Consider the following 25904-nt stretch of genomic DNA (forward strand, 5'->3'; position numbering starts at 1 on the left):
GCCCCACCATAGCGAGAGTACACGCACTTGTCACCATCGTTTACTACAAAGCCGACAGCAGTTAATGTTCTTTCAAACTTCTCATGCCACTTTTTAGGAGCTTGTTTAAGACCATATAAAGACTTTAATATCTTGCACACCTTTCCTTCCTGACCAGGTACTACAAAACCATCTGGCTGATCCATGTAAATTTCCTCCTTCAACTCTCCATTGAGGAAAGTTGTCTTAACGTCCATTTGATGAACGAGAAGACCATGTGAGGCAGCCAGTGATAGTAGCACCCGAATTGTGGTCAGTCTAGCCACGGGTGAGTAAGTATCAAAGAGGTATTCACCTTCTTTCTGGGTATAACCCTTGGCCACAAGTCGTGCCTTGTACTTTTCAATCGTACCATCAAGTCTAAGCTTCTTCTTGAACACCCACTTACATCCTACAGGTTTGCACCCATAAGTATGGTCAGTGATCTCCCAGGTACCATTAGCTAAGATGGAATCCATCTCGCTACGTACAACTTCCTTCCAGTAGTCAGCATTAGGAGATGCATATGCTTCTGAAATAGTCCTGGATGTGTCATCCACGAGGTATACAATGAAATCATCACTAAAGGACTTTGCAGTCCTCTGTCTCGTACTCCTCGTAGGAGTTCCATTGTCACTCTCAACAGGATTCTCAACGTGTTCCATCGCAATGGTGGGTTCAGGAATTACAGTGAATTCCTCACTAGATGGAGTAGGTATCTCCTGATTTGATGAACTCGACATATCCTTCATAGGAAATATGTCCTCAAAGAAAGTTGCATCATTTGACTCCATAATCGTACCAACATGCATGTCGGATACCTCAGATTTTATTATCAAAAATCTATAGCCGATGCTATGAAAAGCATAGCCCAGAAGAACACAATCCACGGTTTTTGGTCCAAGCTTGCACTTTTTGGGAATTGGTATATTGACTACAACCCCAAGTACGTAGGTAAGAGAGTTTCAGCCTTTTCCTTTCCCATTCCTCAAATGGAGTCATGGTCTTATGATTTGTGGGAACTCGGTTTAGGACATGGCACGCAGTCATTAGTGCCTCCCCCCACCATTCCTTGGATAGACCAGAAGTGTCTAACATGGTGTTAACCATATCAATTAGAGTTTGGTTCTTTCTTTCGGCTACCCCATTTGACTGGGGTGAGTAGGGAGGCGTCCTCTCATGGATTATACCATGTCCCGCACAAAACAGATCAAATTCATCGGAAAAATACTCTCCATCACGATCGGACCTAAGCCGTTTATTTTTTGATCAAGTTGGTTCTCTGCCTCAGCTTTATAGTTTTTGAAGAAAGTCAAAGCCTCATCTTTTGATTTCAGAAGATACACATAACAATATCTAGTGGAGTCATCAATCAACGTCATGAAGTATCTCTTTCCACCTTTTGTCAACACGCCATTCATCTCACAAAGATCAGAATGTATAAGCTCTAGTGGCGCCAAGTCTCTTGCCTCTGTAGTCTTATGGGACTTGCGAGGTTGCTTAGCTTGCATACATACTTGGCACTTAGAGCCTTTTACAGTAGAGATTTTCAGAATTAAATTCATATTGGCTAGTCGCGTCATGCAACCAAAGTTAATGTGACAAAGTCGTGAATGCCAAATATCAGACTCATTGTTGTGGCAAACATTGTTAATAACTTTAGTGCAAATATTTGACAAAGACATGCGGAACAAGCCTCCGCTCTCATAGCCTTTTCCAACAAATTGTCCATACTTAGAAATTACAACTTTATTGGATTCGAAAACCAACTTGAAACCATCTCGACATAAACGGGAACCGTGATGAAGCTATGTACCTAGGGTAGGGGCACGGACCCGTCCAAAGAGCCCTACCCAAGGACATCCCTAGAAGAAATCACCTATCAATTGACTTGAAGGTACCCCACTCGACAGGTTCAAGACACTCGACCAAGAAGCTACCACTCGACCAAGAAGCTACCACTCGACCATGAAGCTAATCACTCGACTGCCAGGAGACCTACAGTCACTCAGTAGGCAAACAGTTAGCTGTTAAGTAGTCTTCATGGTCATTATAGCACTTTATTAGAGGCGTTACCAGTAACGCCCAATCTTAAATGTACCTTAAACCCTGCATTACTGAAGGCAGGAGGGGGCCGGCGAACTCTATATAAGCCACCCCCTCCTCAGTATGAAGGGTTCGCACCCCTGTAATCCATACACGCATAATCCAGTAGACCGCCTCCAGGCTCCGAGACGTAGGGCTATTACTTCCTCCAAGAAGGGCCTGAACTCGTAAACCTCGCGTGTAACAACTTCCCAATAGCTAGGATCTAGCCTCTCCATACTCACCCCCCTACATCACTGTCAGAGTAGGATCTAGCCTCTCCATACTCACCCCCCTACATCACTGTCAGAGTCGGAACCACGACAGTTGGCGCCCACCATGGGGTGGGAATCTTAGCACTTAGTTGGAGAAGTTGCGATCTTTTCCGATCCCTTTGATCATGGTTTCTTGCGGAGTTTTGGTGGAGGGCCGCGAGATCCGTCTCGGCGCTCACCTTCATCGCCGATGACTCCGCCTGGCTTCAGGAGGCACCACTCGACATCGACGCGCTCCTCATCCGCGGCGCGACGCACTTCCGCGCATGCATTCGTGGCGTCCTCCTGCGGCAGCCGTCGACCCAGTATCGGTCGACCCCTACGTCGTCTCCCCGCCCTGTCTCCCACCAGCGCAAGCGCTCCGGTCGGTCGAGACTTCAGCGGTGGGTGAGGCACGCTGTGGCCCGCCAGTCGGCAGCCCCACAAGTTGCGGAAATCGAGCCCGTCGAGTCCCTCTATGGCCTGTTCGACCTGTCGACTAGCTCCGTGGGGACCGCATCCGAGTGCGACAGCAGCGACCCAGTGGGTGAGGTTCTGGCGGTCGATGGAACACATAGTCCCCCCGGTTTCCCTCGCGCTGACGGAGCTACGGGCGGAGGCGGTCCCTCTATGGCCTGTTCGACCTGTCGACTAGCTCCGTGGGGACCGCATCCGAGTGCGACAGCAGCGACCCAGTGGGTGAGGTTCTGGCGGTCGATGGAACACATAGTCCCCCCGGTTTCCCTCGCGCTGACGGAGCTACGGGCGGAGGCGACCCGTCGCGTCCCCACGATGAGTATCTGCCCGAACCTCTCACGTCGTTACAGCGAGAGGAGCTTCGCCGCTGGAACATGGACGCACTCCACACTCCTATTGTCGGAGAAACCCCCAAGGCCCGGGCCTTGGAGGACGTGCGCCTTGCTAACCTGGCCGAGCGCACTCGACTGGAGAATCTCCAGCGAATACTCGACGAGCAAGCGCGTCAGCGGGCTCCCGAGTCCAGTCGACGTCCGCTAGCTCCCGAGTCCAGTCGGCGCCGGCTCTTCTCACCGCCTCAGGTATATCGAACCCCAGTTCAGAATTTGGCCGTTGCAGCCCGTATAGCAGAATCAATTCAGCCATCCCAGTCAGAGGCAGGCAGGGGCTTGTTGCAGATCAGAGCATTGCTCCGGGCGGCAGGAAACCAGAATTCCGCCGTTTCTCAGTCGCGGGACAGGATCCACAGTCGATCCGTTGCAGCAGACACAGTCCAGTCGGCCCACAGCCCGAGATCGCCCCCGAGGCGTGAGGGACGTGATGACCGGCATGATCAGTACATGAGGAATGAGCAGTATGATCATCGATTCGGTCGAGATGATCGACGTCGAGTGCCAACCCCTCCCCCGAGGAGCGGGTCATATGCGCCTCGACGGCAAGATGACAGACGCCCTCACAGTGTTGGGCAGAGGATTCCAGTCGACCCCAGAGACCCAGGCTTTGATGCGAGGTCTATCCTCATTCAAGGTTTGGTCGACAGGAACAGGGCTCATCGAGAAGGCCACAACAGAGATGCGCCTGCCAGCAGCAGCAGAGTACGTGTTTCAGGGCCAGAGTGCTTCAGTCGAGCCATCAGGGCCGCAGTGATTCCTCCCAATTTCAGGCTGGCAACTGGAGTCAGCAAGTTCACCGGCGAGTCCAAGCCTGACACTTGGCTCGAAGATTACCGAGTGGCTGTACAGATTGGCGGTGGCAATGATGAAGTGGCCATGAAGCATTTGCCTCTTATGTTGGAGGGCTCAGCCAGAGCGTGGTTGAATCAGTTGGCACCTAGCAGCATTTACACCTGGGAGGACCTCTCCCGAGTGTTTGTCACGACCTTTGAAGGAACATGCAAACGACCTGCAGGCCTCACAGAGTTACGGTCTTGCGTGCAGAAGCCGAATGAAACACTGAGGGATTACATCCAGAGGTGGATCACGCTGCACCACACAGTTGAGAACGTGCCAGACCATCAAGCAGTTTGCGCTTTCAAAGAGGGCGTTAAATACAGAGAGTTGAATCTGAAGTTCGGTCGAACTGGAGAGATGTCTCTGAATCGGATGATGGAGATCGCCACCAAGTACGCTAATGGTGAAGACGAAGACCGACTCCGAAGCGGCAAGCTCAAAGCAGTCGCCCAAGAAACTGGAGGAAACTCCACTCGGAAACAGAAGCGGAAGGCCGAGCCAGCTGCTCCCGGGGAGGCCCTGGCCGTTGCCCAGGGAAACTTCAAGGGGAAACCCAAGGGCACCTGGAAGCCCAAGAAGGTCAAAGATCAAGACGGGAATGATGTTTTGGACTTACCGTGTCACATCCACACCAAGAAAGACGAAGAGGGTAATTTTATTTACCCAAAGCATACCACTCGACAGTGCCGGCTCCTGATCCAGCAGTTCCAGGGCAAGCAGCCCAAAGATAAGGAAAAAGAGCCAGACAGGATTGAAGACAAAGAAGACAGTGACGATGGATACCCCCAGATCAATTCCACCCTGATGATTTTTGCTGATGTTGAGAGCAAGAGTCGACTGAAAGTCATTAACCGTGAGGTGAACATGGTTGCCCCGGCAACACCCAATTACCTGAAGTGGTCGCAGACTGCCATCACATTCGACCAGTCGGATCACCCGACGCACATTGCCACCCCTGGGAGGCAAGCTTTGGTGGTCGACCCAGTTGTCGAAGGCACTCGACTGACCAAAGTATTGATGGACGGCGGCAGTGGCCTGAACATACTGTACTCTGAGACTTTGAAAGGGATGGGCATTCCGATGTCCAGACTTAGTACCAGCAACATGAGCTTCCATGGAGTCATTCCTGGGAAGAAAGCCGAGTCGCTCGGCCAGATTGCTCTTGATGTAGTTTTCGGTGATTCAAAGAATTACCGCAAGGAAAGGTTGACATTCGAAGTTGTGGACTTCCAGAGTGCCTATCATGCCATTTTGGGTAGGCCAGCTTACGCACGCTTCATGGCTCGACCATGTTACGTGTATCTCAAACTGAAGATGCCTGGCCCCAAAGGTGTGATCACTGTTACTGGCAGCCGAAAGAAAGCAGAAGAATGCTTTCAGAAAGGCTCAAAGATCGCTGACGCTCAGATGGCAGTAGTCGAGCTGAAAGAGTACCAAAAGACTGCCGATCCGAGTGAATTGCTGCGAGCCAAGAAGCCCGCCTCAGAATCAGCTTTTCAGTCGGCTGGCGAAACAAAGACAGTCCACATTCACCCGACCGACCCCGACGCTGCTCCGACTCACATCTCGACGACGCTCGACTCCAAATAGGAAGAAGCGCTCATCCAGCTCCTCCGTGAGAACTGGGATATCTTCGCATGGAAACCCTCTGACATGCCTGGAGTTCCCAGAGAGCTGGCTGAGCACCGTCTACGAGTCGACCCAAAATTCAAGCCTGTGAAGGAACATCTTCGACGGTCCGCCGTCCAGAAGAAGCAAGCCATTGGCGAGGAAGTGGCTCGGCTCTTAGCAGCAGAGTTCATCCGAGAGATTTACCACTCCGAGTGGCTCGCCAATGTCGTCATGGTCCCCAAAAAGGACAAGTCGCTCCGCATGTGCATTGACTTCAAGCATATCAATCGGGCCTGCCCGAAAGATCATTTTCCCCTCCCTCGCATCGACCAAATAGTCGACTCGACTGCGGGGTGCGAGAGACTGTCTTTCCTAGACGCCTATTCCGGGTACCATCAGATCCGTCTGTATGGGCCCGACGAGATCAAAACAGCTTTCATCACTCCATTCGGGTGCTTCTGTTACGTCACCATGCCGTTCGGCCTCAAGAACGCCGGAGCCACGTTCATGAGAATGATTCAGAAGTGTTTACTCACTCAAATCAGTCGGAATGTGGAGGCATACATGGACGATATCGTGGTCAAGTCCCGAAAAGGTTCCGACCTGCGGGCTGACCTTGCTGAAACCTTTGCCAATCTCAGGAGGTATGATATCAAGCTCAATCCATCAAAGTGCACATTCGGAGTTCCAGGTGGAAAGTTACTCGGTTTTCTCGTTTCCGAACGAGGGATCGACGCCAATCCTGAGAAAATTGGCACCATACTCCGGATGAAGCGTCCTGTACGCGTGCACGATGTCCAAAAGCTTACAGGCTGCTTGGCCGCTTTAAGTCGATTCATTTCTCGTCTCGGTGAAAAGGCGTTGCCTCTTTACCGACTGATGAAGAAGTCTGACAAATTCGAGTGGACTCCAGAAGCTGATGCAGCGTTTGCAGATCTCAAAGCTCTGCTCTCCACCCAGCCGGTGCTTGCTGCCCCAATCAGCAAAGAACCTTTGCTGCTTTACATTGCAGCCACAGGACAAGTTGTCAGCACAGTACTTACGGTCGAGCGGGAAGAGGAAGGAAAGGCCTTCAGAGTTCAGCGCCCAGTCTATTACGTGTCTGAAGTTTTGACCCCTTCAAAACAAAGATACCCCCATTACCAGAAGCTTGTATATGGGATTTACATGACCACAAAGAAGGTTGCACATTACTTCTCTGACCACTCCATTACAGTCGTCAGCGACGCCCCACTGTCAGAGATTCTGCACAACAGAGATGCAACTGGTCGAGTGGCCAAGTGGGCGATTGAACTCCTTCCCTTAGATATCAAGTTCGAGGCAAAGAAGGCTATCAAGTCCCAAGCAATCGCAGATTTCATCGCCGAGTGGATTGAACAGCAACTTCCGACTCAAGTTCACTCGGAGCACTGGACCATGTTCTTCGATGGATCTAAGATGCTTAATGGTTCCAGCGCGGGAGTAGTCTTAGTCTCCCCCCGAGGAGATAAGCTCAGATATGTTCTCCAGATTCACTTTGATTCCTCCAATAATGAAGCAGAGTATGAAGCACTTTTGTATGGGTTGCGCATGGCCATTTCACTCGGCGTCCGTCGCCTCATGGTCTATGGCGATTCGGATTTAGTGGTTAATCAAGTGATGAAGGAGTGGGACGTCAGAAGTCCGGCTATGACCGGTTACTGCAACGCAGTAAGAAAGCTAGAAAAGAAATTTGAGGGGTTGGAGCTTCATCACATTCCCCGACTGAAAAATCAGGCAGCTGATGATCTGGCAAAGATAGGCTCCAAGAGGGAAGCCATTCCCAGCAACGTGTTCCTGGAACACATCCACTCGCCGTCAGTCCAAGAAGATCCCTTCACAGAAGAAACCCCGCAGCCGAAAAGTGCCACAGATCCGACTGGAGTCGAAGTTCCTGCCGTGGTCGACCTAATCATGGAAGTCTTGGCGATCACTCCCGACTGGACGGTACCGTACATCGCGTATATCCTAAGAAAAGAACTCCCGGAGGACGAAGAAGAGGCTCGACAGATCGTCCGTCGATCCAAGGCCTTCACAGTCATAAAAGGACAGTTGTACAGAGAAAGCGCGACTGGAATCGGTCAGAAGTGCATAACACCGGAAGAAGGTCAGATGATCCTTGATGAGATCCACTCGGGGACCTGTGGTCACCATGCGTCCTCTCGGACCATTGTGGCCAAAGCATACCGAGCGGGATTTTACTGGCCAAGAGCAAATGAGATGGCAAAGGAGATAGTCGACAAGTGTGAGGGGTGTCAGTTCTACTCCAACATGTCACGCAAGCCCGCATCAGCCCTGAAGACCATTCCACTCGTCTGGCCCTTCGCTGTCTGGGGACTGGACATGGTCGGTCCTCTGAGAACAGGCAGGAGCGGTTTCACCCATGTGCTTGTGGCAGTCGACAAGTTTACCAAATGGATTGAAGCTAAACCCATCAAGAACCTCGATGCTTGCACTGCTATTAGTTTCGTCAGAGGACTAACATTCAGATATGGAGTCCCTCACAGCATCATCACTGACAATGGGTCAAACTTCGATTCAGACCAGTTCAGAGCCTTTTGCGCCTCTCAAGGCACTCGAGTCGACTATGCATCAGTCGCCCATCCCCAGTCGAATGGACAAGCTGAAAGAGCAAATGGTCTGATCCTCAAAGGACTAAAACCTCGACTAATGCGTGATCTCAAGCACGCGGCAGGTGCCTGGGTCGACGAGCTTCCGTCAGTTCTGTGGGGATTAAGGACCACCCCTAACCGGTCGACTGGAAGAACCCCATTCTTTCTTGTTTATGGAGCCGAAGCCGTTCTGCCAAGTGATCTCCTTCACAACGCTCCCCGAGTCGAGCTTTACACCGAAGATGAAGCAGAACAGGCTCGGCAAGATGCAGTAGACCTCCTGGAAGAAGAAAGAGAGATGGCCATGATCAGATCGACCATTTATCAGCAAGACTTGCGTCGATTCCATGCCCGGCATGTGAAGAGTCGAGCCTTCCAAGAAGGAGATTTGGTCCTCCGAGTGGATCAACAGAAACCACACAAGCTTGCTCCTACTTGGGAAGGCCCCTTCATCATCACCAGAGTCCTCCACAACGGAGCGTATCACCTCTACAATGTTGATCGCCAGATCGACGAGCCGCGAGCTTGGAACGCGGAGCTGCTCCGCCACTTTTACACTTAAGTTCCTTCCTATAAAGATGTAATAAGAGAAACTTCCGCAGTTCATTTTTATCAAAGTCAAGAGTGTTCCAATGATTGCTGTCACTTTTGTTTACATACGAAAACCCCCAGTGGGTGACTTAGCCGCGAATCCGTTTCGCCTAAGTTCAAAAAAAAATCCTACCGAGTGGAGAGCAAACCTCCCACTCGGGGGCTTAGCTGCAGTCCAGCACTCGCCTAAGTTCTCCTACGAAGAGACTTAGCTGCAGTCAGCACTCGCCTAAGTTTGAAAAATCCTACCGAGTGGAGAGCAAACCTCCCACTCGGGGGCTTAGCTGCAGTCCAGCACTCGCCTAAGTTCTCCTACGAAGAGACTTAGCTGCAGTCAGCACTCGCCTAAGTTTGAAAAATCCTACCGAGTGGAGAGCAAACCTCCCACTCGGGTCTTAGCTGCAGTCCAGCACTCGCCTAAGTTCTCCTACGAAGAGACTTAGCTGCAGTCAGCACTCGCCTAAGTTTGAAAAATCCTACCGAGTGGAGAGCAAACCTCCCACTCGGGGGCTTAGCTGCAGTCCAGCACTCGCCTAAGTTCTCCTACGAAGAGACTTAGCTGCAGTCAGCACTCGCCTAAGTTTGAAAAATCCTACCGAGTGGAGAGCAAACCTCCCACTCGGGGGCTTAGCTGCAGTCCAGCACTCGCCTAAGTTCTCCTACGAAGAGACTTAGCTGCAGTCAGCACTCGCCTAAGTTTGAAAAATCCTACCGAGTGGAGAGCAAACCTCCCACTCGGGGGCTTAGCTGCAGTCCAGCACTCGCCTAAGTTCTCCTACGAAGAGACTTAGCTGCAGTCAGCACTCGCCTAAGTTTGAAAAATCCTACCGAGTGGAGAGCAAACCTCCCACTCGGGGGCTTAGCTGCAGTCCAGCACTCGCCTAAGTTCTCCTACGAAGAGACTTAGCTGCAGTCAGCACTCGCCTAAGTTTGAGAAATCCTACCGAGTGGAGAGCAAACCTCCCACTCGGGGGCTTAGCTGCAGTCCAGCACTCGCCTAAGTTCTCAAACAAAGAGACTTAGCTGCGGTCAGCACTCGCCTAAGTTTGAAAAATCCTATCAAGTGGAGAGCAAACCTCCCACTCGGGGGCTTAGCTGCAGTCCAGCACTCGCCTAAGTTCTCCTACGAAGAGACTTAGCTGCAGTCAGCACTCGCCTAAGTTTGAAATCCTATCGAGCGAGAGCAAACCTCCCGCTCGGAGGCTTAGCTGCAGCCCAGCGCTCGCCTAAGTATGAAACACATCTCATTTCCCAAGGACGACGAGGGGCAGGTCGACTGCCACCTTCTCCTGGAGAGCTTCGCCACAAATACAATGTGCACTTCGTCCCACCCTACAGCAACAGGGCGTGGGTCGACCACCACCTCCTCCTGGAGAGCTTCGCCACAAATACAATGTGCGCTCCGTCCCACTCTGCAGTAACAGGGTGTAGATCGACTACTACCTTCTCCTTCGGAGCTGCACCACAGACACAAAGTTTTTTCGAGTGAAGACCAAATTCCACTCGACGGGTCATCCACAAAGAGATTCAACGGCAAATCAAGTTCAAATAAAGCCTAAAAGGTCCCAGAGACCTCGGATCAAAGTACTCAAGCCCCCGGCTCGGCAAAGTTTAACTATTACACTTCCGCTCGACATTCCGAGGCAAATTTAAGGCAGAGTTTAACGGATTACTAAATACACTCGGCATTCCGAGGCAAGTTTTTTCATTCCTCAGGAGGAGGAGGACTGGCAGGGGCGACAACCTCATCCAAGTCGATCCCGTCTGCGATACGGGTAGCAGCAGCAATAAATGTCTCCATGAAGTCCTGGAAGTTGTGCTTCCTCGTGTTGGCGACTTGGATGGCGGCCAGCTTCTCCCCCCGCACCTCCTTGCAATGGACGCGGACCAGAGACAGAGCCACGTCAGCGCCAGACCAAGCTGAAGACTTCTTCCACTCCTGCACTCGGTCAGGGATTCCGTTGAGTCGAGTCATCAGAGACTCGAGATCATTCTGGAGCGTAGACTCTGGCCAAAGCGTCGGGTCGATCCGCGTCATGGCAACCTTCAGTCGAGCCAAGTAATCCATGACACCATCAACACGAGATTCCAGTCGGAGAAGGTTCATGGCAGCTTCATCTTTCACCGGAGAGTTGATTGGATCCAAACCTGTTTCGATCCGCCCAGTCTCCTCTTCAAAGTTCTGGCAAAGTTCTGCATACACGACCCAAGGATAAGTCAAATTTCGTAAAACTGAGTCGACACAAAAAAAGTCGAACTGAATGTGCACCTTCGAGCTTGATGTACAACTTCTTGGCAAAACTCCTCAAGTAGCCCTCCAGGTCGTCCCTCCTACGAGCGATGCCTTCCATCTTCTCGCCCAAGAGGAGGTTCTCCTTCTTCCAATTTGCAGTCAACCTGTTGGCTTCATTCAGAGCGGTCTGCAACCTGGTATTCTCTTTTTCCAATTGGTCGACCGAAGCCAGCTTCTGTGTGGCCAGAGCAGTCTTGTCATCAGCCTCCTTACGGGCAGCAGCCAAGTCCTGATCCTTCTTCGCCAGAGCTTCTTTCAGTTTTTCTGCAAAAAAATGATGATTGAGTCGGAGAAAGCGAAAAGATACTCAAGCCTAAAAACTAACCAGTCGACAAAGGCGTCTTACCTGCGGCGCCGTCTCTGACCTTCTGCAGCTCTGTCCTGGCCAGCTCCAGATCAAGGTTCATTTGAATTTGCTGCTTCTCCAAGTCAGCCAAGCGGGTTCCAAGATCACAAGATCTCTGAAGTCAAAGGGGAGGAGTTACAATTTCAGTAAAAAAAAGCAACAAAGGCAATAAATACTAAGACTACGGTCGACTGCCAGCAGTCCACCATAGTCTCGGGGACTACACCCAGTGGGTGCACTTAGCGTGCCCCCACCGGTTCCTATCCCACCCGACCGACCCCTGAAGTCGAGTCCAAGACAAGTTGCTTCCGAGCAGCTAAGAGACAATAATGGAGTTTCTAAGACTACAGCCGAAGCGAAACATTCGACAGTAGCCTCGGGGACTACACCAGTGGGTGCACTCAGCGTGCCCCCCACAGTAAAAAAAAAGAAGAGAAAGACGTCGACTGCCCGCAGTCGACAGGATACCGTTCCATTCGACATGACCCGATCAGACAGAGCGAAGAAACTCAACTACAACGACTCAATTTAAAGACTACAGTCGACTGCCAGCAGTCCACCGTAGTCTCGGGGACTACACCCAGTGGGTGCACTTAGCGTGCCCCCACTCGTCCAAGAATTGGCAAACACACCCAGTGGGTGTACAAACTTAAAGATCTTCGGAAAAGAGATTCTTCAAAGGACATATCGAAACAGACCAAGTGTTGAAGTCGACTGACCTGGACATTGCTCTGAAGAGCCGAGCTTGCGTCATAAGCCGCCTGGCAAGCCTCCCGAGCCACTTTCACCTGTTCCATCATGATTCCAGCCTGGCGTACAGCCTCCTTCGCAGCAGCCGCTTGGTCCTCAGGGACGGGGTACGCAGCAAAAAGCGAAGACGGATCCGCAGTCGACGCTGAAGGCCGCACACTCGTCAGAGGAACAGCGAAAGTCACGGAAGCCCGAGTGGGTTCGCCATCGTCCCGAACTACGGCCTCAGGCGCCGGAGTGGATTGCGGAGTCTTGCCAGCCAACGCCTTCTTCTTCCTCTTCACCCTCAGTGGTTCGTTGTCGTCGTCGTCCGGGAGGTCAATAACATGAGGAGGAGCTGCAAGGAAAACATTCAATCGACCAGAGTCGCAATAAAGTTTCAGTCGACTCGAACGCAGGACGTCAGTGATCGTACCAGGGTTGGAGGTGACAGCGTCCTCCATCTCTTGGTCGTCGTTCCTGGCGGAGACCTCAGAAGTTTCACCACTGCAAATCTCGAAAGTTAGTCAGTTGGCCCAGTGAATCGACCAAGGATCCGTCCACAGTCGACAAAGGAAAGCAAGTGTTATTGTTACCCGGAAATGGTGGGAACAGCTATCTTCATCTTGGGCAAGGCCTTGGGCGGCTTGGATGGCATCGCTCGTGGGTGCTTGAGAGCCTTCCCGGTCGGCGGAGGAGAAGAAGTCCGAGGGCGTTTCGACGACTGCCCAACAGGAGCATTCGCCCTGCCACGTTCCTGCGCTGGATCGTGGGTGAGCTTGGATCGCCCCTCCGGGCGGGAGGGTTCAGCCTCCTCCTCCTCTTCGCTGGAGAAGATGTCGTCGCCTTCCTCTCCCTCACCGTCGGACTCCCACTCGCCCTGGTCGTCCCCGCTCTCGCCTCCTCTCCCCTCACCTTCCTCAGTCGACCCTTGTGCCCCGTTGGGCGTCGAGTACATCTCAGTGGTCGCCTGGAAGACAACAGACAGGACGAAAGTCAATCGACTTACCCAAAGAAGACCAATACAGAAGGCCAGATATCCGACACAAAGACATACCTGATCCACTTCATATGAGTTGTCGAGTGGAATTACCCTTCTGGCTCCTCGGGGGTTGTCTTTGTTCCCCGTGATGCTTGACAGCCACCCCTCCAGCATCTCGTCGGTGACCTCCTCCGGGTGGATCCGAGTGGTGTCGTCAAGGCCAGAATACAGCCACATCGGGTGGTCTCGCGCCTGGAGCGGTTGGATGCGCCTCTGGAGAAAGACCTCTAACAGGTCCATCCCAGTCACCCCCTCACGGACAAGCTCAACCACTCGACCCGCCAATACCTTGACTTGGGCCCTTTCCTCCGGCGTGACTTTCAGAGAGACAGGCTTCTCGGCTCGGTCGAGGGAAAAAGGAGGAAGACCAGTCGACTGTCCGGGGGTCGCCTGGTCCTGGCAGTAGAACCAGGTCGACTGCCAGCCGCGGACCGACTCCGGGAAGGTGATAGAGGGGAAACAGCTCTTCCCCCTCGTCTGGATCGCCAGGCCCCCGCACAGCTGGATCACTTGCGTCTTCTCATCACTCGACTTGGCCTTTTTAACCGACTGAGAGCGGCAAGTAAAAATATGCTTGAAAAGCCCCCAATGCGGACGGCAACCCAGGAAGGCCTCGCACATGGAAATGAACGCGGCAAGATAGACTATGGAGTTGGGGGTAAAGTGATGGAGCTGCGCTCCGAAGAAATTCAAGAAGCTCCGGAAGAATGGATGGGGAGGCAGAGAAAACCCTCGGTCGATGTGGGTGGCGAGGAGCACGCACTCACCGTCGCGGGGTTGAGGTTCGATCTCCCTCCCCGGGAGACGCGCAGCCTCGTGGGGAATGGCTCCTCCCTCGACCATGTCGTCGAGATCTTCCTGCCGGAGCACCGATGGCATCCAGTCGCCCTGAATCCAACCCTTGGGCAGGGTGGTCCGGGAGGAAGATCCGCCTCGTGCAGACCTCTTTCCTTTCCCCGCCGCCGCCACCTTCTTCGCGCGCTCCAAAGCAGTGGTCTTGCCCTTCACCATCGTCGCCGGCGAGGTCTCACACGGGCTAACGGCGCTAGGGTACGGCCGAAGGTCACGGGAGGGCTGGCGAAGGGAGAGAGGAAGAAGGAAGAAGAAGAGAAGCGCACGGCTTGGAAACCCCGAGCCGGCAACTTATAAGGGGCCGCTCCCGAGTGACTGACTGGTAGGCCCAGGCAGTCCAGTCAAATCCCGCAGCAGATGCGCGCGCAGTACATGGCGAAAAAGGTGACGCGAGGATCAAGGAGTTTCTGCTTTATCACTTCCGATTACTGCGGCTGCTCCCGTCCCGCGCGCTTCCCAAAATCCGAATCCCGTGAGATCCGCGGGCCGCAGAACCACTTGCCAAAAACAGAGTATCCCGCTCGCACCAACACTCGGCATGTCGCAAGCAAAGATATTCACTCGACGAAAGGCCTGGAATGGATCAAGGCGACTGAAAGAGGTTGATGACGTCATCCGTGACAACTGACCCCAAACGAGGCACTCATATAGCCCCAAAGAACCAGTCGGAAAGGATCCCCAACTCTTTCCCCACTCTAACCTCGATCCATTCGGGGGCTAATGATGAAGCTATGTACCTAGGGTAGGGGCACGGACCCGTCCAAAGAGCCCTACCCAAGGACATCCCTAGAAGAAATCACCTATCAATCGACTTGAAGGTACCCCACTCGACAGGTTCAAGACACTCGACCAAGAAGCTACCACTCGACCAAGAAGCTACCACTCGACCATGAAGCTAATCACTCGACTGCCAGGAGACCTACAGTCACTCCGTAGGCAAACGGTCAGCTGTTAAGTAGTCTTCATGGTCATTATAGCACTTTATTAGAGGCGTTACCAGTAACGCCCAATCTTAAATGTACCTTAAACCCTGCATTACTGAAGGCAGGAGGGGGCCGGCGAACTCTATATAAGCCACCCCCCTCCTCAGTATGAAGGGTTCGCACCCCTGTAATCCATACACGCATAATCCAGTCGACCGCCTCCGGGCTCCGAGACGTAGGGCTATTACTTCCTCCGAGAAGGGCCTGAACTCGTAAACCTCGCGTGTAACAACTTCCCAATAGCTAGGATCTAGCCTCTCCATACTCACCCCCTACATCACTGTCAGAGTAGGATCTAGCCTCTCCATACTCACCCCCCTACATCACTGTCAGAGTCGGAACCACGACAAACCACTAATGAGATTTTTATTGATGGACGGCACATGATGAACGTTCTTCAGACGCACGGTCTTCCCCAAAGTAAACTTCAGATCGACCGTACCAACACCTCAAACCATGGCATGTGACCCGTTCCCCATCAGCACGGGAGAAGTCCCAGTGGCCTGGTAAGAAGAAAACATGGAGGCGTCAGCACAAACATGTACATTGGCACCGGTGTCAATTAACCAATCAGGGGTTTGGAATACTGAAAGGATGGTAGGAAAAATGCCGTACCCTGATTCCTTCATATCAGTATCACAGATGACAACATTAGCGGACTTGCCGCTCTTCTCATGTTCGCGCTCCTCAAAGCGGTTAGGACACTTCGGAGCCTAGTGATTAGGATCACCGCAGACATGGCAAAGTCCCTTCCCTTTCTTATGAAAATTCTTCTTGAAGTTGGTAGAATGTGATGGCTTGTTCTTTGTATCAAACTTGCCTTTGTCCTGAGTTTTGTTCTTGTTGTTTTTGAACTTGTTGGGCTGGAAGTTCTTCTTCTGTACCATGTGGGCACTAGAACCTCCCTCAGCAACTCGAGCACGTGTGTCATTTGCTCTCGCCTTCTCTTCAACATCAAGAGTACCAATGAGATCCGCAACGGAAAACTCCTGTCTCTTGTGTTTCAGGGAAGTAGCAAAATTGTTCCACGAAGGTGGAAGTTTGGCAATGATGCCTCCGGCAACACACACTTGAAGTACTCAAGTTCTTTTGCGAGCGACTGTATCTCATGAGCCTGCTGTACAACCGGGCGCTCATCAGTCATCTTGTAGTCATAGAATTGCTTCATGACGTACAACTCGCTGCCGGCGTCCGAGGCACCAAACTTGGCCTCGAGCGCAGCCCACATGTCCTTGCCATTGTCAAATGACATATACGAATCCACAATGAAGTCATCAAGAACACTCAGAAGAGCGCCTTTAAAGAAGGTATCGATCTTCTCGAAAGCTTCCACCTGTGCTGGATTAAGATCGCCCTCAGGCTTGCCCTTGGTGGCGTCATAGCAGCCCATAGTCTGAAACCAGTAGACTGCTCTCGTGCGCCACCTCTTATATTGCGCCCCCTTAAAGGCAGGCGGCTTCAGATGTGCAGCAAAACCACTCGGAGTAAATTGCCTATATTCAGGTTTTTAGATTGTTGGAAAAATGAGAAAATTACTACGAGATTTAATCCGAATAAATAGGAAATAGATCATGACAACAATAGTAGAGATTAAACTAATCATGTGAACTAGCATAGTAGATGAACAGATCACATCTAAGGCACATACTGGAAACATGAATTCTACCACGATCTCGAACAAGAAGGATAGAATAACATATGGTGCAGCGGGTGCAGCACCGCCGGCGTTGTCGTTGTCGCCCATGTCGTTGAGGGTGAGGTTGCCGAGGTCGGGGATGAAGTCGTCGTTCGCGAAGTCGTCGCTGCCAGCAGTCGCGCGAGTGCGCTCCCCAAAAACCTGATTGCCCCTCTCTCGTACAGGATCACGAGAGGCGGGGTTCCGGAGGCCTGCTGTCCCTTCTCCCGGTGCACGCCGAAAGGAGGGATGGAGAAGACTTGCTTGACGGCGCAACGATCTGGAACGATGGTGAGAAACCATACGAAGCGGCGGCAGCTAGGGTAGACGTCTGCCTGACTATATAGTGCGGGCCGGGTAGGTCGTTGGAGTAAACCCCACGTCCGAATCGGAAACGGTTCAGTAATTAACACGTTCATTAATTATTAATTAATGACTCATTAATTTTTCCCGAGCAGCAAAAATATAGACAACGTGCATAGCTCTGTCCTCGGTTCGGCTCAATCCCGCAACCAGCGGCGCGGCGCGTCATGACGAGGCGTGGAGGAGGAGGAGCGCGCGTGTAGGTCTCCTCTTCTCATGCTCATACAAGTGGTAGAAGAGCTCACCTTATAAAGAGGTGCAACTCTATCTCAACTTCCGTGGTGGGACTAAACTTTAGTCTCACTCACTTCACTCACATGTGTGCTCAATGGGCCAAGATAATTTCAGAATTTTAGTTGGGCTTTGAGCCAAAGATCTACTAGCAAAATTTCAACATGTACTCCCTCCGTAAACTAATATAAAAGTGTTTATAGATCACCAAAGTAGTGATCTAAACGCTCTTATATTAGTTTACAGAGAGAGTAATTATTATTTTATCCAATTGCCCTAAGCATCACCTCAAGGTTTCTACATTGGTAGCGCCCTTCGTGATTGAAAATGAGCGTAAAGCTATAATGTACTATATTAACTTGATAAAATCTTACCGATTATTACGTCGAACTAATGATATTTTATGGCAGATAATACCAATCAACCAATTATCAATCTCCAACTAAAAAAATCAATTATCAATCTCCATTATAACAATGATGAAGATATTCACAAAAAAAGCAATGATGAAGATGAGATGTTGATTATCCTTTATATATTTTTTATCAATCTCATTGAAAAATCGCCAGTATCTCCTCCAGAATTAGCTTCTGACCTCTCGGCGTAGGGAGGCTTCAATGGTCCCATACTGAAATGCAGTGGTACTAGTAGGAGAACAAGCTAGCTTCAGTTAAAATTAGCATTGTGAGATATAGACGTAATGGTTACCTGCATCAACAAGCACCAGTGGTCTAGTGGTAGAATAGTACCCTGCCACGGTACAGACCCGGGTTCGATTCCCGGCTGGTGCAATAATTTTTTTATTGCCCTTGGACGATAATATGGAATCCTCAGATGGTGATAAAAGTAATTCACAATCGATTCAAGGTCATGGACATCCCAATTTTGAGCTTGCATGTACAAAATACAAAATTATTTACCTGTAAATTAATTACTGCAATGACTATCACCGCGTCCTGGCAATGAAAATGATAAAATGATAATCACAGTCCACAACATAGATTACAAGTATTTTTTGAAGTCCTCATTTGCTAGTGCCACCAGATAATCATCATCCCACTCATCGCGGTATCTTTCCGGACGAGCAGCCTTATTCTTCGCATTAGCAGCATACATCAGCTTCCTCCATTCTTCAATCGGTGGATGGCCACATTGCTCCGCGAGCCAATCATCGTATTCGAACTGCAAACAAATCATGCTTAGCAGGGGATAACCGATATAGTCGTTTCTAATGTACAATGTTGATGTGCAACAGTGCAAGACGCCCACAATTCACAGAAATATGTCATTTTCTGCCAAGAAAGGCTTTGTTAACTAGCTCCCTTAACATGCATCTTTAGGCTACCTGATAACCACCACTGAAGTTGTGGGTATATCTCTTGGGCCATCGACGTGTTTCCCGTCTCGAGTAGATGGCTTTGACATCTTCCATCATTTCATCTTTCGATGGAAGCTTGATCCTTCCTGATAGAATACCAGCGACCCATTTGCTTTGGAGTTCAAACAGTGGAAAAGGGATAACCTGGATGAAACAGAGGCCGCCAAGTTTTAGATCCTAGAGCATTGCGAGGCAGTTATAAGTGCATCTAGACTGAACAGCAGAAATTTGGACACAAATTGACCTTCCACGGCAATCCGATGAAAGACAGATCAGGAGCCACTTCTATAGGGAAAACATGCTTGTATAATGGATCAACGCAGTTGTCATCCACAGCGATGGTGCTATCATCCCCAAGAAACGGGAAGTCATACAGGTAGCTAGCCAACATACAAAGGCAGGGAACACATGATTAGCTTCAACCAATGTAGCAAAATCGGGTGGTTTGTGCAAGAAATATGTTTTAGATATGCTGCATAACTATACCCAGTACAGTGCATGATGACATCCGCTTTGATTGAGCTGCCATCCTGGAACACCACAGTGCCATCTCCCTGTGCATGGTCAATCTGCAAGTAGAACATAATTTTGTTATGACAAGGTAATGGCAGCCCCTTTAACGGATAAAGCCACCATATTCAACTCACCACGGAAAAAGGCATTTACCATGGAATGAAGCCACATGTTGTCGTATTCAGGCTGCTGTTCACAAGTGGAAGTCGGCTGATCTATCGGCAATATGGACCTCCTTCGCAACGCTTGCAATGTCCCTCGAAATGTCAACTGCACTTGCCGAGGCCCCGATAACGATCACTACCTACCAAGGCAATCCGTACTTCAAGTTCAAGGCAGTTTAGCACAACGACTCATAAGTGGGGAAGAAATCATAGTCAGAATCATACTCACTTGATCAAGGAATGGCTCAGGCACACGGTAATTGTGGCTATGCATCTGCTTTCCAGGCCAGGCATCTGCACCTGTCAATGTTGGAAAGTACAAATTTCCTGTCAGGTTCACAATTGTCTGTGGATCTGATGACCATAAAATTGCAAGTTTGTAACGAAACTCTGGACAAGAATTGTCCAAAAAAACATTGGACAGGCATCTTTCAAGAATTCATCAAGCCTAAGAGTTCAAATCAAATTTGCTAAACCCTGAATCAGCTGGTTCTTGTCTCTAGATCGTAGGATGCAGATTCTGTTCTGCTCGAGATTTGTACCACATGCAGAGTATCCTAAATCCCATTTTTAAAGCATGCTCGAGATCTGTACCACATGCAGATTTTTCTGGTTACGATCACTACCTACCCTGCTCGAAATCAGTTTTTCTTCATCTCACGAGCACAAAACGTGTCATTTCTTCATGAAAATTTGCATGCATACAAAAGACACGACATGGACAATGTCAAGATTATTTTTTTCAGATTTTTCGATTTAGAAGTATTATTTGTCGATTTTTACTGTGTGCTGAGCCTGAACAAACTATTTCTTCTGCTCAAACTATTTCGTTGAGCATAGCAGGTTCAACAAACTACTTCTTCTGCTCAATTACGAGTTTGTTGAGCGGAGAATCATTACCAGGTATGGAGGCGACGCGAGGCTCTGAATAATGCCCATTACAAACCACGACGGCATCATACAGCTCCTCGTCGTGCTCCCCCTTCTCCCCGAGCTTCCTCGACGTCACCGCCCACCTCCCGCCGGACTCCCGCCGGACTCCGACGACCTCTGTCTGGAACCGGACGAGCCCGTAAAGGTCGAACCGCTGCGCGAAGTCCTCGAGGTACCGGAGCACCTCCTCGTGGCCGGGGAACCTGCGCGCGTCGACGACGGAGCCGCGCGCCGCGGTGAAGGGGAAGTCGAGGAAGCCCATGACCTCGCGGGGGAGGTTGGTGCGGAGCGAAGCGTAGAGGCTGGAGTGGGTGGCGGTGGCGCCGAGCGGGTCGGCGGCGGCCGCGGGGGCGGGGGAGGCGTAGAGCCAGGTGCCCCCCACGGCGGCGGCGCGCTCGAAGACGACGGGGGCGTGGCCCTCGCGGCGGAGCTCCCGTGCCGCCGCCAGGCCGGCCGCGCCCGCGCCGACGACGGCGAGGCGGAGCGAGGGCGACGGCATGGAGGCGGGCAGGAGAGAGCAAGGAGGCTTGCGGAGCTGGGAGCCGGAGTTGGCTTGGATTCGCCGTGCCTCCCCTGTTTTTCCGTCCAGGAGCCGTGTGCGATCCCGTCTCTGTTGGTTTCGTTCGTGTGGGTATCGGCGATTTGGAGGGAAGCGGGCTCTCCTACGCCTCACCAACCGTTTTTAGCTGCTTTTTCGAACGTGGGAGTTCGAGAGGGAATCAAATGCTAGGCGTAAAATTTTGTGCAAATTTTCTGAACTTTGTTCTTCTGAAGATACTCCCTCCGTTCTGAATTACTCGTCACAGAAATAGATTTATCTAGATATATTTTAGTTCTAGATACATCCATTTCTACAACGAGTAATTTGGAACGGAGGGAGTACTTTAGAAGTTGAAGGCATGTGCTCTGCTCTCTGTAGTCAGTTGGATGCAAAACTCCCTCGAATATTCAGATTTCAGATGTTCGGAATGTTGTATTTACAGAACACGCTACGGTGAAAACTGAAAAGGAAAAAAGAAACGGTCGCTGGACGAGCTTTTTGTCTCCAGAATTTCCTTTTTTTTTCGCTGTCAAGTGGCAAGACTGTTTTGCACATTTGCTTCTCTTTGGCCATATTTATAGCCTAGAGAGAACGAGCAGCCCCAAACGTGATGTCCCGCAGGTCAGCTAGGTTTGGATGCCACCGTGACGCTAAAGCAGGTGCCTCGTAGGAGGATGTACTTCTTTTGAAAGTTGTGGGTGCCTCAGCAGATATTTTGTGGTCCTCCGAAGAAAAGACAGAGAGAGAAAATGGAGCATGGCGTGCACGCTCGTTAACAACGAGTCCTCTGGATCGTACCACGAGATGAGTATGGCTTTCCGACCGTAGATCGTCCACGTTTTTTAGGGGTGGGGGGGGGTCGTGGCAGATGTCCTAATGAAAGGACTTAGTCGTGGAGCCATCTCAACTAGGAAGGTTAAAGGGGTTAATCGGGACAAAGGACACGAGAGGTTTATACTGGTTCGGCCCCTTGCGGTGAAGGTAAAGCCTAGTCCAGTTATTGTGGTATTGCTAGGTTTCGATGACCAAGGAGCAAAATACGCTAGTTTGGCTCTCGATCTGTTGTTTCTTGCCCTAAGCCGTCGCCGGGTCGTCCCCTTATATACACGGGTTGACGCCCTGCGGCCTACAGAGTCCCGGCTGGCTCATACAACGTGTCCGGCTCGGTGACTTCTTTTACATGCCTTACTTTACAAGTCTTATTATTCATACATGGCGGTTTACAATTACAGACCTTAAGCCGCCTCTGGGCTTGGGCCTATTACAAGCTTTATCATGAACTGTCGCCTTGTATACTCGCCGGGCTTCTTTTAAGTAACCCGCCATGGTGATTGACCCGGTGATGAGGACACGAACCTGGGGTAGGGTAATAGGCCTGACCTATACGTCCTACCTAAGGTCCTTGTCCTAAGAACAAAGAAGTTCAAGAATCAGAAGAAGGGATCCAGCAAAGGTGTCGAGTGAAGCCCACTCGACCTACCATTCACTCGGAGACCTCCCTTTATCCAGGTCACTCGACTATGAAACCACTCGACATATAAGAAGACCTAAAGCCGCTCTACGCAGCAACGGTCGGATATTTACTCATATATCTAATGATCATTTGTAGCACTTCAATACATGCGTTACCTGTAACGCCACCTCTTCATGTACATTGAATCCTATCTAACGGAGGGGAGCTGGGGTCCTGGCGCACTCTATATAAGCCACCCCCTCCTCTGGGACAAGGGTTCGCACCCCCTGTAACTCACACGCTCATAATCCAGTCGACCGCCTCCGGGCTCCGGGACATAGGGTTATTACTTCCTCTGAGAAGGGCCTGCACTCGTAAAACTTGCGTGTACAACTCCTCCATAGCTAGGATCTTGCCTCTAAATTCCTATCCCCCATTCTACTGTCAGACTTAGAACCACGACAGTTGGCGCCCACCGTTTGGCAGGTGTCTTAGCGACTTGTTGGAGAAGTTGTGATTTTTTCCGATCCTCGTCAATATGGTTTCAGGCGGAGGTTTGGCCAAGGGCCACGACATCCGTCTCAGTGCGCTCGTATTCACCGCAGACGACTCCGCTTGGCTCCAGGAAGCACCACTCGACGTCGAGGCGCTCCCCATCCGCGGAGCAACGCACTTTCGCTCGTGCGTCCGTGGCGTCCTCCTACGGCAGTCGTCGACTCAGTATCGGCCGGCTCCCGTGCCGACCTCCCTCTCTGCAGCCCGCCGGAGCAAACGTTCCGGTCGGTCGAGACTTCAGCGGTGGGTGAGGCATGCGGTGGCTCGCTAATCGGCCACCCCCCAGGTCGCGGCAATCGAGCCCGACGAAACTCTCTATGGCCTGTTCGACTGGCTCCGTAGAGACTGCATCCGAGTGCGACAGCAGCGACCCTGCGACGGAAGTTTTGATGGTCAATGGACCACGTAGTCCTCCTGGCTTCACCCGCGAAGACGGAGGCGATGGTGGCGGTGATCCGTCGCGTGTCCACGAAGAGTACCGACCCGAACCCCTCTCTTCGCAGAGGAGGGAGGAACTTCGCCGCCGGAACATGGATGCACTTCACACTCCCATCGTTGGAGAAACCCCTGAGGCCCAGGCCTTAGAGGAGGCGCGCCTGGCCAACTTGGCTGAGAGCACTCGACTGGAGAACCTCCAGCGCGCACTCGACGAGCGTGCTTGGCAGCGTGCTCCCGAATCCAGTCGACGTCAACTTTTTCCACCTCCGACTCAGGTATACCGAACTCCAATCCAGAATCTCGCAGCTGCGGCCCGAATAGCGGAGTCAATCCAACCTTCCCAGTCAGATGCTGGTCGAGGTTTGGTGCAGATCCGGGCCTTACTCCGAGCCGCGGGAGAGCAGAATACAGTTGTATCTCAATCGCGGAATAGGATTCACAGTAGATCCGTTGTTGCAGACACAGTCTAGTCGGCTCACAGCCCAAGATCGCCCCGAGGTGTGAGGGACGTGGAGACCGACGAGATCAGTACAGAAACCGTGAGCAGTATGATCATCGACTCGATCATGATGATCGTCGTCGAGTGCCCACGCCTCCCCCAAGGAGTGGATCATACGAGCCTCCGCAGCTGGATGACAGACGCCCTTATAGTGGTGGGCGAAGGATTCCAGTCGACCCCAGGGAACCCGGCTTTGATGCAAGATCTATTCTCGTTCAGGGTCTGGTCGACAGAAACAGAGCGCACAGAGAAGGCCCCGACAGAGATTTTCCAACCAGCAGCAAAGTGCACGTCTCAGGCCCAGAGTGCTTCAGCAGAGCCATCAGGGCTGCAGTGATTCCTCCCAACTTCAGGTTGGCGATTGGAGTCAGTAAATTCACTAGTGATTCCAAGCCTGACACTTGGCTTGAAGATTACCGAGTGGTTGTACAGATCGGTGGCGGCAACGATGAAGTGGCCATGAAACACCTTCCTTTGATGCTAGAGGGCTCGGCCAGGGCGTGGCTGAATCAGTTAGCTCCTGGTAGTATTTATACTCGGGAAGATCTTGCTCGAGTATTTGTCAGAACATTTGAAGGTACATGCAAGCGGCCAGCAGGGTTGACAGAATTACAGTGTTGCGTTCAAAAACCGAATGAAACTTTGAGGGATTATATCCAGAGATGGATCACGTTGCACCACACAGTGGAGAATGTGTCAGATCACCAAGCAATTTGTGCCTTCAAAGAAGGCGTTAAGTATCGGGAGTTGAATCTGAAATTCGGTCGGACAGGAGATATGACTCTGACTCGGATGATGGAGATTGCCACCAAGTACGCCAATGGTGAAGAAGAAGACCGACTCCAGAGTAGCAAGCACAAAACAGTCGCCCACGAAACCGGAGGAGGGAACTCCAGTCGGAAGCAGAAACGCAAAGCCGAGCCAGCTGCCCCTGGAGAAGCCTTGGCCGTAACTCAAGGGAAGTTCAAGGGGAAATCCAAAGGACCGTGGAACCCCAAGAAAGTAAAAGATCAAGATGGAAATGATGTGCTGGATTTACCATGCCACATTCACACCAAGAAGGATGAAGAGGGTAATTTCATTTACCCAAAGCATACCACTCGACAGTGTCGACTCCTAATCCAGCAATTCTGAGAGAAACAACCCAAGGAAAAGGAGAAGGAAGGAGACAAAGTTGAGGATGAGGAGGAGGACCATGATGGTTACCCCCACGTCAATTCCACTCTGATGATTTTCGCTGACGTTGAAAGTAAGAGTCGACTGAAAGTCATCAACAGAGAAGTAAACATGGTCGTCCCGGTGACACCCAGTTATTTGAAGTGGTCTCAGACTGCCATTACATTCGACCAGTCCGATCACCAAGCGTACATAGCCACCCCTGGGAGGCAAGCGTTGGTGGTCGACCCAGTGGTTGAAGGCACCCGATTGACTAAGGTTCTGATGGATGGTGGCAGTGGCCTGAATATACTGTATGCGGAGACGTTGAAAGGAATGGGCATTTCAATGTCCAGACTCAGTGAAAGCAATATGAATTTCCATGGAGTCATTCCAGGCAAGAAGGCTGAATCACTCGGCCAGATTGCTCTTGACGTGGTTTTCGGTGGTTCCAAGAATTACCGCAAAGAAAAATTGACATTTGAAGTTGTGGATTTCCAGAGTGCTTATCACGCTATTCTGAGCAGGCCAGCTTATGCATGTTTTATGGCTCGACCATGCTATGTGTACCTCAAATTGAAGATGCCTGGTCCTAAGGGTGTGATCACTATTACTGACAATAGAAAGAAGGCGGAAGAATGCTTCCAGAAGGGCTCAAAGATCGCTGATGCGCAGATGGCAGTAGTGGAATTGTAGGAATATCAGAAAAATGCAGACCCGGGTGATTTGCTGCGAGCTAAGAAGCCTGCCATGGATTCAGCATTTTAGTCGTCCGGTGAAACAAAATCGATTCATATTCACCCGACTGATCCCAATGCTGCTCCGACTCACATTTCAACAACACTCGATTCTAAATAGGAAGAAGC

The 25904-nt window shown here is 51.2% G+C and overlaps 1 non-coding gene and 1 pseudogene across 1 annotated transcript; one reads left to right on the top strand and one right to left on the bottom strand.

Moving 5' to 3' along the window:
• Nucleotides 1-18129: 18129 nt before the first annotated feature.
• Nucleotides 18130-18200, top strand: TRNAG-GCC (transfer RNA glycine (anticodon GCC)). Its single transcript has one exon. It is a non-coding gene; the product is annotated as a tRNA-Gly (tRNA).
• Nucleotides 18201-18270: 70 nt separating this feature from the next.
• Nucleotides 18271-21039, bottom strand: LOC123051790 (flavin-containing monooxygenase FMO GS-OX-like 2; annotated as a pseudogene).
• Nucleotides 21040-25904: the final 4865 nt, after the last annotated feature.

The sequence above is a fragment of the Triticum aestivum genome, chromosome 1A (assembly GCF_018294505.1).
Source record: "Triticum aestivum cultivar Chinese Spring chromosome 1A, IWGSC CS RefSeq v2.1, whole genome shotgun sequence".
NCBI classification, from domain to species: domain Eukaryota; kingdom Viridiplantae; phylum Streptophyta; class Magnoliopsida; order Poales; family Poaceae; genus Triticum; species Triticum aestivum.